Below are 19,156 nucleotides of genomic sequence, written 5' to 3'. Positions count from 1 at the left end.
TCGAATCGAAAAATAAAATTTTTCTCAGAAATTCAATTTCGAAGCGGATTCTCGAAAACAATGATAAAGATGAGTTTTTAATGCAATTTTATCATGGATCATGCATAAATAAAGATAAATAAAATGTGAATATTATGCATGATCAATAGGTTTAGCACTGTGTTGCTTAAACCGATCACACATTCTCTTTTTTAGGTATAGACAAATCATTGCTTTGTGCCCATATTTAGAAAATTAGTTTTTGAATTGCCTAATTAGATAATCTTTGTTTGAAATAAATTAATTAATACATTGATTTTTTTATTAGCATGATTAGTTTAGCATATTAACACTATAAGCAAGTTTTATAATTCTGGAATTTAGATTATGCCTTGGAAATTTCGTCGCATGAGAAGTGTTCGGTGAAATGCCTAAGTGATACCATATTTCAGCTTTGAACATGGTTTTCGATTAAGGTTTCAAAAGTGTTTTCAAAAGTTAGACATGCATGTTTGAAACTTCATTCAAAATGAGTTTTATACAAGTTATAAATATGCTTTTGATTTCCCAGTTTTGCGTCATAAACATACACTTGAGTGTGCGAGAATGTGTGTAGTTAACCATGTTAACACGCACATCGCTAGTGCGATCTTCGCACATACATATGCATAGTTTGTGTTCGCAAATAAAATATGTTTAGAAATACTTATCAGTTTAGTTATAATAGTATAAATGCTTATAATTTTATATATTGCTATGTGCTAATTGATTTATAGGTATAAAAATAAAATAAAATGATACTTATTGCTAAGTATCGCTTGCGATTAGAAAAGTCATGTGCATTGAATGTAATACAAAATGCAAATCGGGTAAATACATGTGGTAAGTATATATGGTGCAAAGGTATCATATAATGAGTTTATTTTTATTGTATGCAACACCTCCATGCTCACACACCACTAAGTTATAGATACCTAGGAATGTTATGATTATAGTTTAGAGATCATGCTGAGCATAATTTAAATGTGTGAGAATAAAAGTGCTTTTCTTGTATGGTTCAGGAGATCATGCTTGTCATGATTTCAGATATAAAGTGTGTTTATTGTAGGTACATGTTTGAGCATGAATTTGTATGAAATAAATATTATATGATTAATGTAATTGACATGACTATTATAAATGATTGTATGAAATAATGATTTTATAAAGCATGTCATGTATGTAAAGTATGTATCATGAATAAATCATGTGTATGAACATGAATGTTCTAACATGTATCCAGTTTGTGTGTTGAATTATGATGTGATATATATCATGCATGAGAAATTGAATCACTTGTGGCATGTTTCATGCATAAAAACATATATAGTTGAATTATGCATAAGGCATGTTGTGGAATCATGCATGAAAGTATGTTATAGTTGAATTATGTGTGAGAGCATGTTTAGATGAATCATAACATGATAGGATCATGCATGAAAGCAAAACTGAAGATGTCATGTAGTATGCATGAGGGTATAGTTTCAAGATGACATATAACATGTAAGATTAAGTCATACATATAGCATGGACTATTGATATCATGCATATGGGCATGAAAGGGTTATCTTATGAGATAATGGTATGAGAATGTAACCTATAATTTAATAATAAAAATAACCTTGGATCAAGGGTCCATTTGAGGGGCCGATGAAGCCGAGCTCTCAAAGATAACTGGGTTATATCCTGATCTCATGAGATGGTTGATTTTGTCCCGATCTCTTTATCCTTTCGAGAGAGAGGGAAGAGTGATATAAGCCTCATGAGACATATTGAGTATTAGAAGCCTAAAAGCGCATCTTGTCCCTGCCCCACGGAAGTTAAGGCACAGGTCTATCAATAAGTCATATATGGTAGTACCACAACTCTAAAGAGTTAGGGATGCATGCCCGGTTTTAGCCGACGATTTTGGTTTGACATAGGCCAAAACTTAGGACCATGGGTCCGTTCTTCCAATCACTGCATTGCAGGGTTGAATTATTTGAAATGAAACTATTTAAGCCATAGAACGGCAAATAAAATACATAGAATAACAAATGCTCCTATGGTTGTTCTGGATGTCTATACTATCTTTTATATCAGATGAATTTGAATAAATAAGAGAACCAATGAATTAGATTTTTAAAATCACTATTATCATATACATAAACATATAGATGTGAATATGTAGAGACTACTAAGGTTTGCATATATCATTGCATATGAATTTCACATGAGAATAAAAAAGATATGATTATGGTCATGTGTGACCTATTGATGCAAGTCACAAACTTGTCTAATGCATGTGAGATGCTTGTGTGTGTGTGTGAGACACATGAGAAAGGTCGAGTTAGGGCCTATTCCTTATATCACTTGAAATGCAAGAGTACATTAATGTCCTCAAAATGGACCTGAGATTTTAATAATTGAAAAAACACATATCATAGTCATGCGTTTGGATATGGGCATGCACTTTTGAGAAAAAAGAATATGAAAGTTTACATTTTCATAGACTGTTATGCCTTGTTGCACTTGAAAGCATGCATGTACTAAGTATGCTAACATGGTTGAATGGGACTTTGACCTATTGGTCATATGCGTTCTTCTAAAAGCATATACTATGTTGTAAGGGATTTTGGTGTCTTAAACTCTTTGAGAAGCATGTGCGTGTGTTTCATGTTAGACATAATAAAATGGGATTTAGCCTAATTATATTTATGCAAATATGTATTAATTGTGTATTGTTATTCATTTTTGAGAATTTATGCCATGAATATGAATGAATATAATATAAATTGTCATGGATGTGAATGAATGCAAATTTGAATGTTATGGATGTGAATTACGTAATTATGAATGTCATGGAATGAATTGTTATAAACAGTGTTTTAAAACTCGCCGAGTCAACTCGTTGACTCGGCTGACTCGGCTCGGCTCGCCTCTCCAGCGAGTCAACCCGGCAAGGCAAACTCGGTTTGCCAAAACTCGGGCTTGACTCGGCTTGACTCGGCCTGACTCGGCTTGACTCGGGCGAGTTTTGTGATGTTTGAAATTTGTTTTTTGAGTTCCAAATTACAGTTTTTTGAGTTTTGGATGCCTATGGGAAGTCACATTTAGGTTTCATCATCCATTTGTTATGTGAACAAGCATTGTACATATTCAAATATTAGTAGTCTTTTTATAGTTGTGCCATTAATATATTTCCTGCATAGTTTTATACATGAGAAAATTGCTTATTTATGTTGATATTGGGCATTTTGTAAACTTTCAATATGCACATATATCCCTGTTTTACATTTATGGATTTGTTAGAGAGGGAATTAAAACTTTTAAAACAAGCTAGCATATATGATTGGCCATTTTAGGAACCTTAGGTAGTAGCAGACTGAACTCATGGTGACCAAATCCTCTAATTCAAGTCATGAATTAGTCAAAGTGCTTGTATAGATATCAAATTCAATTATTCAAGCAAACCTCTATAGCTCTTTGCAGTTGTTTTTATATTCTTATAGACATTTGGAGACTATGTTTACTAAAAAACATGGTTTTAGACAAATTATATATTGTTTTTCTTTCAAAATCAAAAGTTAACAAAACCCGGTCCGAGTCACCGAGTTGACCCGCCGAGTCACGAGTCAATAAAGAACGAGTCGAGTTCCGAGTCACGGGTTTTAAAACCTTGGTTATAAATATGAATGAATGTTATGCGAATGTTTGGATGTAGATTCCCTTGACCCTCATTTTACAAATGATGGGAATCACACTCTAATTGTACCATTACAAACTTGATATATTCTTCAAGTTTAGTTTTAGGTTCTCTACAAGCAAGTGGTTGATGCCCTACAACATTACAGATAACCTCCTAGAGAATTGAGGCGAAATGCTGGTTGCTGCGTGGCTGAAGGCTCCACTCTTACCTACTATGATCCCTAAAGATCCAAATAGTTTTGATGGTTATAAACTTGTAAATGAATTAACCTTTTTATTTATGGATCTTTAGGTTTAAAGATTTATAATATTTTGGAATGAGAATACTTGTGAATTCTGTCTTTTCATTTATGCAATGATTGTGTATATGATTTTAAAATATAAATCTTTACATAACTCTTCAATTGTCTTAAATCTTAAATGAATTTTGTCTTCCATATTTTTTTACGTGTGAGGATCCTTAGAATAATAACCTCAACCGAGATGTATTTATAGATGATTTTGTACTTATCTAATATTGAGAGGCTAATATACGCTTGTGCTTGCGCTTAGGTGGGTCGTCCAATATTTGGAATGGTTGGAATATGGTCATAAATAAACTTGTTAACACATTACTCTCGAGAATCATACAAAACTTTATAACAAATAAAAACTTTTAAATTTTTCTCAAAATTTTGAGTTTGAAAAAGTTTTAAAAATGTTGAATTTTTTAGAAACATTTATAACACCTGCAATTGTGCTTTCGTTTAACTTTTAAATTCATGTTAAAATCAGTTTTTAATTCACGCAAAATTCGAGAGTTTAAGTTGATTAAGCAATATTTTGGACTCAAACCAGGGTCCATGAGAGGCTCATAGGGGTCAGTGGGGTTTCAAGTATGGTTAAGGTGGCCCACAGGGGTTCAGGGATGACTCAGGGTTATTTGGATCTTGGATGGGTAAGCTTCGAATCTAAACCTTTATTTGGATCCGGTATTGTTTTGGATCTTATGTTTGGATGTGGATCTTTAATTTGATTTTAGATTTGGATCTTTTTGTTTTGTTTCTAGATCCAACCCAAATGAAGATTGGATCTGGATCGAGTTTTGGATCTAGATCAGGGTTTTGAATCTGGATTCAAGTGGGATCGACTCCAGGTTCTAGAGACCTCATCAAGAGGGTCTTTAAAACAATAGATGACTCTAGAGAGGGTGAGACCCCCTAGTGGACCCCATAACTAATTTGGTTAATTAGTGATTAATTAAGATATAAATATTAGTTAATTAAATTAATTACTTAATTAATTAAGAAGTTAGTTAGGGTATTTTTGAATAGGACTCTTAGGGATCAGCTTAGTTAGTTTAGCTTTGGATTTGGACTCCAAGAACATTCCCCCCTTGGTGGGTTTTTCTAATATAAAAAGAAAAAAAAGAGAGAGGAGTCTCTCTTATCTTCTTCTTTCTTATTCTTCTTCTTCTTCTTTTTTCTTTCTTTCTTATTGGAGCTTTTCCAGCAGCCATTGAAATTCCTCTAAGGTTTGAAGATGGGAGACGAAGGCCTATCTACATTTGAGAACTCGATTAAGGTAGATACATCAATCACGTAGGCATAGATTTTTTCAAACGCATGAATTATGCGTGAGACGATTTTCAGATCTGAACCAAGGAGGATCATACCTTAAAACACCTCTCTAAGATTGATTTTCAATCTGGAGAACATGTTTTTAAGGATCTATGTTACCATGAAATAAAAAAGAAAAACAATTTTTGAAACAGGACGATTTTCAGACTTCTAATGTAAAAAATGATTTGAGAAAAGATAGTTTCTTGTTATTTGTTAGATCTTATTTGTTTCAGCATGTCTAAGATGTTAATATTATGTTATATTGATGAAATATAAGTTCTAAAAATTTGATATATGCTTGAATCCATGTTTTTGTATGCGAAAAACTATTTTGAAGAAGGTTTTGGCAAAAATGTTTTTAGGGTTTTGATGTTTTTGATAAAGAAAGATGATCTGAGCATATAGGGTAGATTATTTCATGTTTAGCATGATTAGATAACATGTTATTGTATAAAGAAATCATGTTTTTATGATTTTTTAGGGTTTCTTATGATTCTTGCATAAATGAAATCATATTTGAGATATTTCATAAAGGTTTTGTAATTCTTGGATGATGTATGTTATTGTTTTAGCAAGATTAGCATGAATTTGAACAAATATGTGTTATATGATAATAAAAATATGTTTAGAACATAAAAAATCCTGATTGTAGGGATTTTTACCTTAAATCTTGTTCCTACTTAATGGATCTTGCATGAGTTTGAATATTGGCTTTTCTGTCCTTATTTTTTTATCTCGACCCATTTCAGAAAAAAAAAGATATCTTTATGAAAATGAAGTCAATAAATTAAAATAAAAATACTAAAGTGTTCTATACATCTAGGGCATGAATTTAGAATCTTTTTTGGCTTCGTTTGGATCCATTTTGAGGCTGAAATGTCCATTGCAACACAACACAAGTTTTCTACCCTGTCTGCAAGACTGTTTCGACCAACAATTTTGATGGTTCTAAATACCCAACAAAAACTAATAAAAATAAATTTAAAAAAATCTTGGCGAAAGTTAACTTGTATAAGATGATACTGTAAAAAGGGTTTTGCCAAAAGATTTTTTTGTAGGTTTGGATAAATTCCCCAAATTGGGATGAATTTATGTAGTTGACGGGATATGTCTTATATTTTTCCTGAACAAGGTTTTGTCACAGATTTTTTTTTATTTTATTATAACGATTTTTTCAGTTATATTTCTTGGACTGTATTCCTGAGATATGAGGGCCGTCCTAGTAAACTTGGGAGAGTGTAAATCAGTTCCTGTGATGTTTGGTTGGTTTTCCAAAAATGGTTTAACAGGGATCCGAATTTACACATATTGACATGTAAGGATGCCTAATTGTATTTTATATTATGCAACATGGTTATGGATGTTTATTTTTAAATTTGAGCTAATATGCATGCAAAATGAATATATTACATGTTATTTTTGATTTATAACCATTCATATGACATGCATGTTATGAACGTTGAATATTAAAAGGCATGATCAGTGTAAAATAAATTGCTACACATGTTTGTTTGTTTAAGCATGATCATGATTGCATGTGGTTGCAACCTTTATGTATGTATGTGGATATATAACATGATGATAATGACATGTGATATGAGCATGTGTGTGGCTCAGGTGTGAACTTGGGTTCAGTGGAACCTATGGGTGCCTATGGTGCACCAGAGACAGAAAAGATACCCATGCACATAATCACATAATTGCTTCGTGGAGGATGAGCTCACAGTGTGAACTGTGAGTATTTGAATGGGTCAAAACAGACTTGCTTATGAAATCTTCAGTGAGGAGATTCAGCTTGTGAGCTCGGGTGTGTGTGCTCTGAGAATATGTGATTTAATTTATGAGCCTAATAATTACATAACACCCATGACCCATTTAGACCAAGTCTTTTGGACTGAGTCCCACTTTGGAGAGAGTGGGGGTACACACGCTCAATTGACTGTTGTTTGGTTTGTGGAGGGCAATGGCGTCTTCTTGGTCCCTTGTCTCCGATCGTAGGGGAGCCAAACTACCAGTGTCCTAGGTGGTATGTCTAAAATCTATGCAGAGTAGGAATCGATTGCGTGCTAGACCATTGAGAGTTTTTCTTGGTCATAAACCGCTCCAGTGAAACCTCGGTGTGAGGTTGCAGATTCATCAATTCAGTGAGGTTAATAAAATATGTGGCATAATAAACCTCTCATTGGATTGGTTGAATCAAAGTTAGGAACTTGGGAGTGTACCTTCAGAAGGAAGAAAAAATGGAACATAAGAACTCAGAATGGAATCATTTAAATATTTCAGTTTGTGTATAAATTGTTATTTTATTGGCGTAATGCATTGTAGCATGTTTATTCTAAAATATGAATGCACGCATAATTAGTTGTATAAATAAGAATTATGCTATTGTGATATTGCATGATTTAGATGTTATCTGAAAAAGTTGTCAATGCTTATTTCTGTGATTGGAATATATTTGTGTTCACGTATTTTGGTGATTATCTACTGAGGTTGTAGACTTATGCCTCTACTTATAATATTTCAGGTAATGAGTAGACTAGAAGATGATGACTTACCTCGAATATGAATGTTGCACTCTGATCGCAATCGAGTCTCAAGAGGCTCTAACAACAGAATTTGATCATCATACAAGCATGTTCATATTAATACACATACTTTCTTTATACTTTAAAAAAATGATCAAAATACTCTTCCTCAGTTGACTCGTCAAACCTTGATTTTTTTGCCCTTGATTTGACCAGAACAAGAGGACAAGGCGATTTCTCTCTATGATATGAGTCAAACGCACCAAACCTTACTCAATTCTAAGTTCGGAGTGCAAAGTTATTTATATTTTACTTAATCGGATATTGGGTACACAACGATAATTTGGTTATTTTAACTCTTATGATTTGACCTGACTCATCCTAGGTCAAAACAGGTTCGGTTTGAGTTTAAAATACTAAATTTACTGAACCTAGTCTCGACCCATTCGGGTTTGATTTAAAAACTTAATTGGATTCTCAAAATTCATAACTAATCACAAACTGGATCCATATCTAGTTCTGATATGGATCCAAAACTGTCAGACTGGATCTAGACCCAATTATAATCTAGATCCAGAACTGTCAAACTGGATCCAGACCTAGTTCTGATATAGATCCAAAATTGATTCATCTAGCTATGAGTTGGATCTGGATCTAGTTTTGATTCAGATCTAGAACTATTAGACTGGATCCAGACCTAGTTTTGATCTAGATCCAGAACTAATTCATCTAGTTGGATCCAGTTTCAGTTCTAATATGGATCCAACACTCATCCAAATCAGATCCAGTTCAGATCTAGATCCAACACTGATATGAACCATATCCAGTTTTTATCTGGATCCAGATTTGTTACACAGGATCCAAACTCAAATTTGTCTGGATCCAATTCAATTTGGATCGGTCCAAACTAACTGGATCAAATTAGACCCAGATTCGGTCTGGTCCAGATCCAAACAGAGAACCGAGACCCAATTAGACCTGACTCGGTCTGGTTCACACCTAGACCGGTTCAGTCCAATTGAGTCAGTCTGATTCGGTAAGACAGAGTCAGATCGGTTAAGTCCCGTACATCTGAATTTTTTTTTCATTACTTGGTTCGGTCTTGGGGAAACCCAAACTGCCTGGTTTTAGTTTAGGTCGCATCCAAATCGACCTAAGTCGACCTGCTAGTTGAAAAATGGTGAAAGGGGCACGACCCCTTCTTGAGTTTCCTTCTACAGCTGAGCCTCTCTCTCTCTCTCTCTCTCTCTCTCTCTCTCTCTCTCTCTCTCTCTCTCTCTCTCTCTACAATGAGGTCGGTAGCCATGGCTGGCGGCTTGTTGTCTGTTTTTTTTTTTTCTGCAACTCGCTGGCATCCATGGCTATTGGCCCTCTGATCAACTGGAAAAAGAAAGAAGGGGAAGAAGCATACATGTCGGTCGCCGATGACGATTCCTGGTAAGTCCCTCCCCCTTTGCCACTCTTTCTCATTATTTTTTTTCTTCTCTCCTCACGCTCTCACTATTGCTCTGCGTATCGATGGGGTGGAGGGCTTTTTATGGGGCCCTTACGGTGGGTGAGGATAAATCTCACCCCACCCATCGATCGTGGGGGAACAAGGTTCATCCTCATCCCCCCCGTGCGATGAAATGGGGAAGGCGGTTCCATAAATGGGGGAATTGTCTTCACCTTATCCTTTTTTTTCACCTCCCACACCTGAGGATCTCGTCGGGTGGTTTTGCATTTAAAGTTTGCACTTCGAACCAAGGTACTTTATCAGGGGACCTGAGACCCTCGCCAAATCCATTGAGGTGGTTGTTGTGCTTGAGGAGGATTGGGCGCCAATTCGAAGGTCCAAGGTAAGGCAATGGGGCAATAGTCTCAGGGAGGACAATATCATCAGAAGAGAAAGTTTCATGTTTCATGTCAGACCAAGGTTTACACTGCCTGTAAAGAAGGCTTTTGTTAGAGTTGGAGGTAAGTAGCAACAACAACAACAGACTCAGGGGCAGCCTGCTAGTAACAAAAGGCGCACGAGGTGCTTTCGTATTCATGTGGGCAAGTCGTGCCCCACAACTTCAACCACTTGCCATTACTATGGCAAGGGTGGTTATTTCAATCAAAATTGTTTTAAGAAGCAGAACGATGAAAGGATAGCAGCGGAACAGGTAGCAAAAGGTAATCAGCCTCAGCATCAAGGAGAGCAGAAGAAGGCAACTGCCCGTATTTACACAGCTTCTGGGAGTGCCCAACAAGACAACGATATGATCCAAGGTAGTATTTTGGTTGCGGGTCAAGCCACCCTTGTATTGTTTGATAGTGGAGTTACACATTCTTTTATTTTTGTTCATTTTGCTAGTCAATTACAGTTGCCTGTAGAATCTCTGAATAATGTACTAGATGTTAGCAATCCGGTAGGCGATAATTGTATCTATACTTATTATTTACCAATTTTGTCTGTTGAGTTGGGTAGGAAAATTTTGCTTGCCAATCTTGTTGTGCTTGAGATGACTAAGTTCGATGTCATCATCGACATGGATTGGCTCTATGAGCACTATGTCATTATTTGTTATTATGAGGGCACAGTGGTCTTATCACAACCCAATTGTCCCGAGATTGCTTATCGTATATTTAAACCTTCTCTGGAACATTGTGTTGTTTTATCTCTAAAGGCTCAAAAGTATGTGAGCAGAGGAGATATTGCTTGTCTTGTGAGTTTGACTTCTGTGGAGCCTAATGTCTCATCTTTGGAGGAGTTGGTGGTAGTGTGTGACTACCCAGATGCTTTTTCAAACGAATTATCGAGACTCCCTCTACTTTGTGCCATTGAGCTTTTGTCGGTGACTGCTCCAGTTTCTAAAGTTTTGTATCGTATGGTGCCTACTGAGTTAGAGAAGCTAAAGAAACAACTTCAAGAGCTTATGAAGCATGGATTTACTTGACTAAGCATATTACTGTGGGAAACACTCATTCTCTTTGTAAATAAGAAAGATAGATCTATGAGGTTATGCATCGATTATTGAATGTTTAACCAGATCACCATTAAGAATAAGTATCCATTACCTCGTATCAAAGACCTCTTCAATCAGTTGCAAAGGACTAAGGTAAAGTTTCACTTTAGACCTTCCTGTGTGTATTTTTGCGAGTTATGGTTGCTTGTGTAACCTTGTTGTGATATATGTTTTGTTTGTGATCCTTTAAGGTCTTCTCGAATATGGATTTGAGATTTGGGTATCATCAGTTGCAAATTATGGCAGATGATACATCCAGAATTGTGTTTCACACTCGTTATGGGCACTATGAGTTCATGGTGATGCCATTTGGACTCACGAATGCACCAACTGCATTTATGGATATGATGAATCAAAATTTTTAGTCATTCTTGGACTCTTTTTTTATTGTGTTTATCGACAATATATTGATCTATTTAGATAATGAGTCAGCATTAAGATCATCTGCATGTTGTTTTGGAGATTCTTAAGGATCACCAACTCTATGCTAAGTTCTTTAGATGCGAGTTTTGGCTCAAGAAAGTTTCTTTTCTTAGCCATGTGATTTTAGCAGAGGGTGTGGTCATGGATCTTGCCAAGGTTGAGGCAGTGTTAGATTGGCAGCAACCATAGAATATCTATGATATTAGGAGTTTTCTTGGACTGGCTGGTTATTATCAACGAGTTATTTAGGACTTCTCTTGTATTGCTTTGTCTATGATGAAGCTTCTGAGAAAGGGAGTCAAGTTTGAGTGGTCATATAAGTGTGAAGATTACTTCCAAATGCTTAAGTAGAAGCTCACATCAGCTCTAGTGTCGTCTTTATCGTCAGGCAGTGGTAGTTTTATGGTCTATTTAGATACTTCAGGCACAAGTTTGGGTTGTGTTCTGATGCAAAATGGTAAGGTTATAGGTTACGCATCGCGTCAGTTGAAGGTTCACGAGTATAACTACCTAACTCATGATCTCGAGTTGGTTGTTGTAGTCTTTACGTTGAAGATACGCTGACATTATTTATATAGTGAGCAGTTCGAAGTATTTACGAATCACAAGAGCTTGAAGTATTTGTTTTCCCAGAAAGAGCTGAATATGCGGCAACGTAGATGATTGTAATTCATTAAGGATTACAACTTTTTTTTGTCTTACCATCTGGGTAAGGCAAATGTTGTAGTTGATGCTCTTAACATAAATACTAGTGGTGTTCTATCTAGTTGCCTTAGTGGAGGATGAAAACTGCTAGAGGATTTCATTGCGTGGAGGCCCTTTATTATGGGTCAAACCACAATCAAGCTAGATGGCCTAGTCATGTAACTTGATATCTTCAACAGAATCATCGCATCATAATAGAAGGACCCTCAGTTTGAGAAACTGAAGGCCCCAACCTAGGTGAGCGACACCTCTTTCTACCTTGGAGAGGACAAAGGTATCCGTATGAAGGATTATATTTAGGTGCCTAGCAACCTCAAGTTGAGGCATGAGCTCCTTGATGAGGCTCACAAATCTCAATATACCATCTACCCTGGTACTACTAAGATATTCAAGGACTTCCAAAACTGGTATTGGTAGAATGAAATGAAGAGAGATGTTGCAGTTTATGTTTTGAAGTGTCTGACTTGCCAGCAAGTCAAGATCGAGCATCAAAGACTTGCTGGTCTATTATAGCATATAAAGATTTCGCAGTGAAAATGAGAAGAGATCACTATGGATTTTGTTGTGGAACTACCCAAGACTCATCGTGAGCACAATGTCATTTGGGTAATCGTGGATAGATTGATCAAGTCAGTGCATTTCTTGTCTATTCGTGTGGCTTCGACTCTTGAGAGCCTTGCAGATCTTTACATCAAGGAAGTAGTTCATCTCTATAGCATACCTATATTGATTATATCTAATCGTGACACCCGCTTTACTTCGCATTTTTTAGGTCAGTTTCAACTGGCCTTGGGTACAAGGTTAAAGTTTAGCATAATTTTTTACTCTCAAACAAATGGTCAATCTGAGAGGACCATTTAAACCCTCAAGAATATGCTTCGAGCATGCGCCTTAGATTGGAGAGACGACTGGGATAGTCACATAATTCTCACAGAGTTTGCATATAACAACAGTTATCATGCGAGCATTGTCATGACACCATATGAGGCACTCTATGGGAGGCCATGTAGATCGCCTATTTACTGAGATGATGTTGAAAATCATAGTGTTGAGTCACCTATAGCAGTTCAGCATTATAAAGATCAAGTGTGAATTATTCATGATCGTTTGCGCACAACACAGAGCCCTCAGAAGATCTATGCATATCATTGTCGTAGGGAGCTTACCATCAAGGTAGATGACTTTGTGTTCATCAAGATCTCCCCTACCAAGAGTGTATTTTATTTTGGCAAGAAGGGCAAACTTAGTCCAAGGTATGTTGGTCCTTTCAGAGTTAGAAAGAATTGGCAAGATAATCTATCACGTGGAGTTACCACCGCAGTACTCACAAATTCATGATGTATTTCATGTATCCATGCTGAAAAAGTATGTTCATGATCCTTCCCACATCATTCAATATAAGGATGCGAATATTCAAGAGGATTTGTACATTATCGAGAGGCTGATTCAGATTGTTGATAGGAAGGAGTAGGTTCTGCGAACCGAGACTATCCCTTTTGTCAAGGTCCTTTAGCAGCATCACGGTACCGAGGAGTGCATATGCGAACCCAAAGCGGGTATGCGAGAAAAGTACCCTCAATTATTTGTATCCGAGTAAAAATTTTGAGGACAAAATTTCTTTTAAGAATAGTAGGATATAAAACTTGTAAATTTTTTATATTACAAATAAATATAGAGACTAACTTTATTCCTAAGTCAGAAATGTGTTTTTATCTTCTAATTGTCAATTATGGGTATTTTACAAGCTTAATTATTCATTTCTAACCAATAAGAGTAAAATAGTAATTTTAAGAATTATTTTAGACAAAATATTGTTAAAATAATTAAAGTGTCATTAAAACTAATTGTTTTAGTCAGTCAAAAACTCATCTGAGTGTTTTCGAGGTGTTTTGAATGTAACCAGATGCATTATGATGGTTTTCAGAAAAATTTCTCAAAAAGGGCATTTTGGTCATAAAATAATAGCCAGGAAAGATTTTAATCAAATAAAATTATTATTTTGGAAAGTATCAAAACTATGAACTAGTTAGAGTTAGTATAATTAAATTGTGATAGTAGTGGAAAGAAATAAATTTTAGAAAAAAATAAAAATAAAATAAAATAAAATTTGTGAATTTTAAAATAGACCCAAACTCTATATGGGTTGGACCCAAATGGATCGATCCGAACCTAAAGTTTTAAGGATTTTAAACAACTAAACGAATATTACCTTTAATCCTAATTGGAATGTATAAGCAAATATTATTTAAATATGACATTTATATGTATTTTAGTTTCAAAATTTTATTTAAGATCGATTATTTGTGTTTGTTTGTTTTTGGGGTTATTTGGATCAAAATTGGATCCAAATAGTATCCAATTTTTGGAGTTGCGCCCATAGGGGAGAAACGGGAAAGAGTGGAGCCCACCTAGGGCATCCAACTCACTGAAAATTTCAAAATTTTGAAATAGCTTGTACGTCCCTTTGTTCCAGTCATGCTCGTTTTCTTTTTTTTTTTCAGTTTCTGAAGTTGTGCTTTGAAGGAAGGGTATATTTAGATTCAATGGTCCATCTTTGGTTTTTGTGGTGATCCAACTTAGCATTTGCATGATTATCTGTTTATTTTTATGCTTTAAATTGGTTTTCTAGTTTTTTTTATGCTTTAAAATGTGCAACCATGAGGGCAGGTAAGAGAGTGGACCATGTTTACAATGGAGTGGGTCATGCATTCCAAGTACTTCACAATTCTCCCTTCTCTCGCATGAGAACTATTGAGTTGCTATCCCACATTTCAGATTTCACCAACAAATAACAATCCATCGTAACCTTGATTGACTTTGTGATGAGAGCTTGTTTACTAGATTAATCAATGTTTTCTACTTATTCTCCTCCAGCTATTTGACCTAAGAGTTCACTCATGGGCTCAATTCCACTCAAAACCTTGCAGATTATAAGTTATCTTGGGCTCAATTCCACTCAAAACCTTGCACCAAATCAACATCTGTGACATTTTTAGATGATAACACACAGTTTGACTTTTGAGTTTTTTGGTTAATTCTGTGAGCAAATGGATAAATATTTCATTTCATGTTACTTTATTTTGTTTTACCTGTATTCCTGAGGTTGTTTGATTGGATTTTTTTGATTGGTGATGCAAATTTGTTTTTATTTCTCTCTTTTTTTTAAATGGATGTCTTTTTAATTGTTTAAATTTTTTGTTTACAAATTTTGTCCATTTAAAAGGTTGAAAAAGAGAGAAGATATGGATATAAGCTGTTCTCCTAATTTTAATGTGTCAAGGAAGCTAGACATGCCCGTAAGACTAAATATGTGTGAGGATGTAGAGAAATGTGATAATGTAGATATGTTGTTGGTTGACAATGCGGGGAATTGTGATAACGTAGACATGTATTTAGATGTAAATGGCGATAAAAATTTTGTTATAAAATTAGATAAAGAAGATTATGTTGGTCTTCTGCATGAAATTTGAGAATGATGTTGATGCACGAATTCTAAAAAAAACACATACTTCTAAAAGAAAAGAAAAGTAGTAGTTGTTTGGAAACAATTTTAATGCAAAAAGGAAGGCTTTAAGAAACCAACAGGAGAGTTAAAGAAATAAAGGGTTATAATGAGATCCGGTTGTAAAGCAAGAATGACCATTGAATGTGCATTGCTTTTAGACAAAAAAAAAAAAACATTTGTTTGGCTTTTTCAATAATGATTGTGTGCAATGAGTGACCGACCTTCAATATCGATTATCACTGATTTAAATTTAACAATGTTGGCAACAATAAAAGCGGTATTTTCAAATACATTACTTAGATTGTACATGTGGCATATAATGCGAAAGGTTTCAGGATATATGAAAAATTTGTATAAAAGTTATCCAAATTTTAAAAAGCAATGGGATGCATGGTTTTACAATTCAAAAACAAGTGAAGAATTTGATGCTAGATTGTATGAGATGATATCCTTGTATCCTGGATGAAAAATAGTAAGTAAATTATGGATCTTTGAAAAGATCGTGTTTTATGAGATTCAGCATATTGTAATGATACATTTATGGTAGGAATGTCTACTTCTCAACGCAGTGAGAGTATGAATAACTTATTTAAGAAGTGGGTTGATGCACATACTCTGATACGCTTGTTTGTAGAAAAGTATGATATTGTACTAAAAAGACGTCGCCACAAAGAAAAAAATGAATTTCTAATGATACAAGGAGATGCACCCATTCAGACATGTACCATAATAGAGTTTCAGCTGCAAATAGCCTTCACTCCAATAATATTTTCAAAGGATGAATATTTTAGAGCAAATGATTGTTTTGGAAATCTTGAAAGTACAATTGATGTTAAAATATATAAATGGATAGAGGTGATAAAAGATGAGATGAAATCTCGTGTAATTGAAAAAGAATATATTGTTACATATGAGGAAAGCACAGAAGAATTAAGTTGTCAATGTCATTTATGGGAATCAAGGCATTGTATGTTGTCACATGTTTAGAATTTTTAACATGGAATGTATTTGTGAACTACCTTCTAAGTACATTCTAAAAAGATGGACCAAAAATGCAAACCATGGTGCTATAGATCAATTAGGTGGTTCATGAGTACCGAGCCAATCATTCACAATTATAAAAAAATATGGGATTTTTTTAAAGGCAAACAAATGTATAAATGATGCAATAGAGTTTGATAATGATTACAACTATTTTTAAGATCTTTTGGACAATGCTTCAAACAACTTGGCCCAAATGAAGATTGAGTTTCATGCTAGTGATGAAAATGTTAGTGGTAATAATGAAAACACATGTAGCAAAGGTGAAAATATGAAGGTGTTGTATTCCACTGATGATCTCGTTGATAATCACATTGTTTTGAGGGATCGTGAATCAGTGTGTACTAAAAAATGTGGTAAAAGAATCCCATAAAAAATCCATCAAAGTAAGCATGCTAGAAAATGCTCAACTTGTGGTTCGCATGATCATAATGCACAAACTGTGCGACCTCAACATACAATCAAGGTAATCAATTGCTAATTTATTTGTTGTTATTTATTTATTTATATGATAACTTGTTATTACATGTGAATGCAAGTTAATTTTGGTAAAAGTTTTATATTTTATATGTTAATTGATATAGTTTATACAAATTTTTTTTATAGAAACACTACTGCAGATGTTGCTGGTAAACCATGACTATGTCATATTTGTAAGTAGACAAGGCATACAACAAACAACAACAACAACAACAACTACACCTTCATCCCAAAACAATTGGGGTCGGCGATATGAACCAAAAAAGAAAATCATTCTGGGTCTTTCACATGAATCCTTCTCCTCCAATCATTTCTATCCAATGCCATGTCCTCGGTGAGGTTCAAAGCATTTATATCCTTTCCTATCACCTCCATCCATGTCTTCCTAGGCCTACCCCGACCTCTTTTAACTAATATATTTTCTCATTTCTCCATCCTTCTAACTGGAGCATCATTAGGCCTTCGCCGAATATGTCCAAACCACCATAAACGATTCTCTCTCATCTTATTTTCAATCGGTGCAACACCTACCTTCTTACGTATCTCTTTGTAAGTAGACCGGGCATGATAAAAGGAATTGTCCAACATTTAAAAAGCAAGTCATTAATTATAAATCTTAAATAATTCTAACTTTACTTATAAAGCTAGGTTTTCTCTTGTTTGAATGACAATTTTTTTTTTTACGTAGAATGCATCAAATGAATAAGTTGGACTGGGATCTCGTGGACATCCATAATGTCCAATAGAAATAACATTGCAACATAGTAAGGTATGTGACAAACTTTTATTTGTTGGATCATGTTTTTTGTTGTAACACAATGCAATGAGCATCTTTGTGTTTCTTGCTTAGAACATTTTAATCCTTTACAGGAACAAAGCACTAGCTCCAACATTCTTCATGTTATTTGCCTCCTTTGGACAATCTTCATCTATTACCAAGGTGAGATTGTGCTGATAACATGAATGAACATAATAGTATTGCATGTATATACATGTGTGTGCTTTCAGTTCTACTTGTTGAAACTAACACTGTTTATGGTTTTATAGGTACTTATTAATTGTCAGAACAACAAGAAGCTTCTTTAGGTCCTCACTCGTTGGAATTTGAATAGGCAGGAACAGCAGCAAGGGATCTGCCTTTAGGTCCTCACTCACTGGAATTTCAAAATTTTGATGAAGGTTATTGAAAGGAGCGAATAACAAGCATATAGAGAATAACATTCAGATGGATCCTTTAATAGTATTTCATGTATATACATGTGTGTTGTAGGCTGATGTAAAATTAGGTTGAATATGAATGGATGCAGGTGGTTGTAGGTTGAATGTGAATGGATGATAGTGGTTGGCAATTCAAATCATCGGTCTAAACATGCATCTTTCTTAACACGTATAACTCTGTTTTTTCCTTTTTGAATTTGCCATAACAATACAGCTGAAAGATTGTTTTAAAGACAAGGAATACTTAAAAACTGGTTGTGGATGCTGTTACAAGGCTTAAGTTTCGGTTTTCTGAATTTCAAGGCATTGCAACCGAGTGGACATGTAATTGATCAACTTATAAAGATAGATTTTACTAGCATTATTGAAAGGTAAAAGTGTAACCATCAAGCTAGATTTTACTAGCATTATTGCAACCTCATAATCCAAATAAGTGGGAACAAACCACACCTTTTGCAATTTAGAAATCTATGCAATCGTGTACACAGTGGGAACAAACCACACCTTTTGCAATTTAGAAATCTATGCAATCGTGTACACATTGAGAACAAACCACACCTTTCGCAAGCTAAAAGTGTACAAACCTTTTGCAAGCTCCCTCGCTTCACATAGACTTATGCAGGTCAGTTTTATTTCATCTGAATCAACCCATGAATGGCCTTCTTCGTGTATGCACCTGTCAATAGTCTGCATAATTGCACATCTGAATTAAAAGGGACACAAATCTCATTCCTGAATGCACTGTTTTAGCTAAATATTCCATTAGAACGATTGGATACAATTCTAAATCCCATTCCCTCCAACCCAACTTAACAAACTAAAACCATTTGGATCAAGGTCCAGTTCAAAACACCCATGTTCATCAAGGACAGGAACAGTTTCCTTGGGCCATATCAGTCCAGTATGCAGACCTTTTGTAGGTTCCAAAGAGAAATCAAGTGACTAAAAACATATGAATCATCT

General features: G+C 34.9%; 1 long non-coding RNA gene across 1 annotated transcript in view; it reads left to right on the top strand.

Annotated features, from left to right (window-relative positions):
* Positions 1-18,334, top strand: part of LOC149828957 (uncharacterized) — a 33,687-nt gene extending 15,353 nt beyond the window's left edge. Inside the window, exon 3 of the long non-coding RNA XR_016434095.1 lies at positions 18,023-18,334. This is a non-coding gene — a long non-coding RNA (uncharacterized LOC149828957). The remainder of the gene's footprint in view (positions 1-18,022) is intronic.
* Positions 18,335-19,156: the final 822 nt, after the last annotated feature.

Source organism: Nuphar pumila, chromosome 9, assembly GCF_984573655.1.
Source record: "Nuphar pumila chromosome 9, dmNupPumi1.hap1.1, whole genome shotgun sequence".
NCBI lineage: Eukaryota > Viridiplantae > Streptophyta > Magnoliopsida > Nymphaeales > Nymphaeaceae > Nuphar > Nuphar pumila.
Note: the sequence above shows the minus strand (reverse complement) of the source record. Positions and strands in the feature narration are given on the sequence as shown.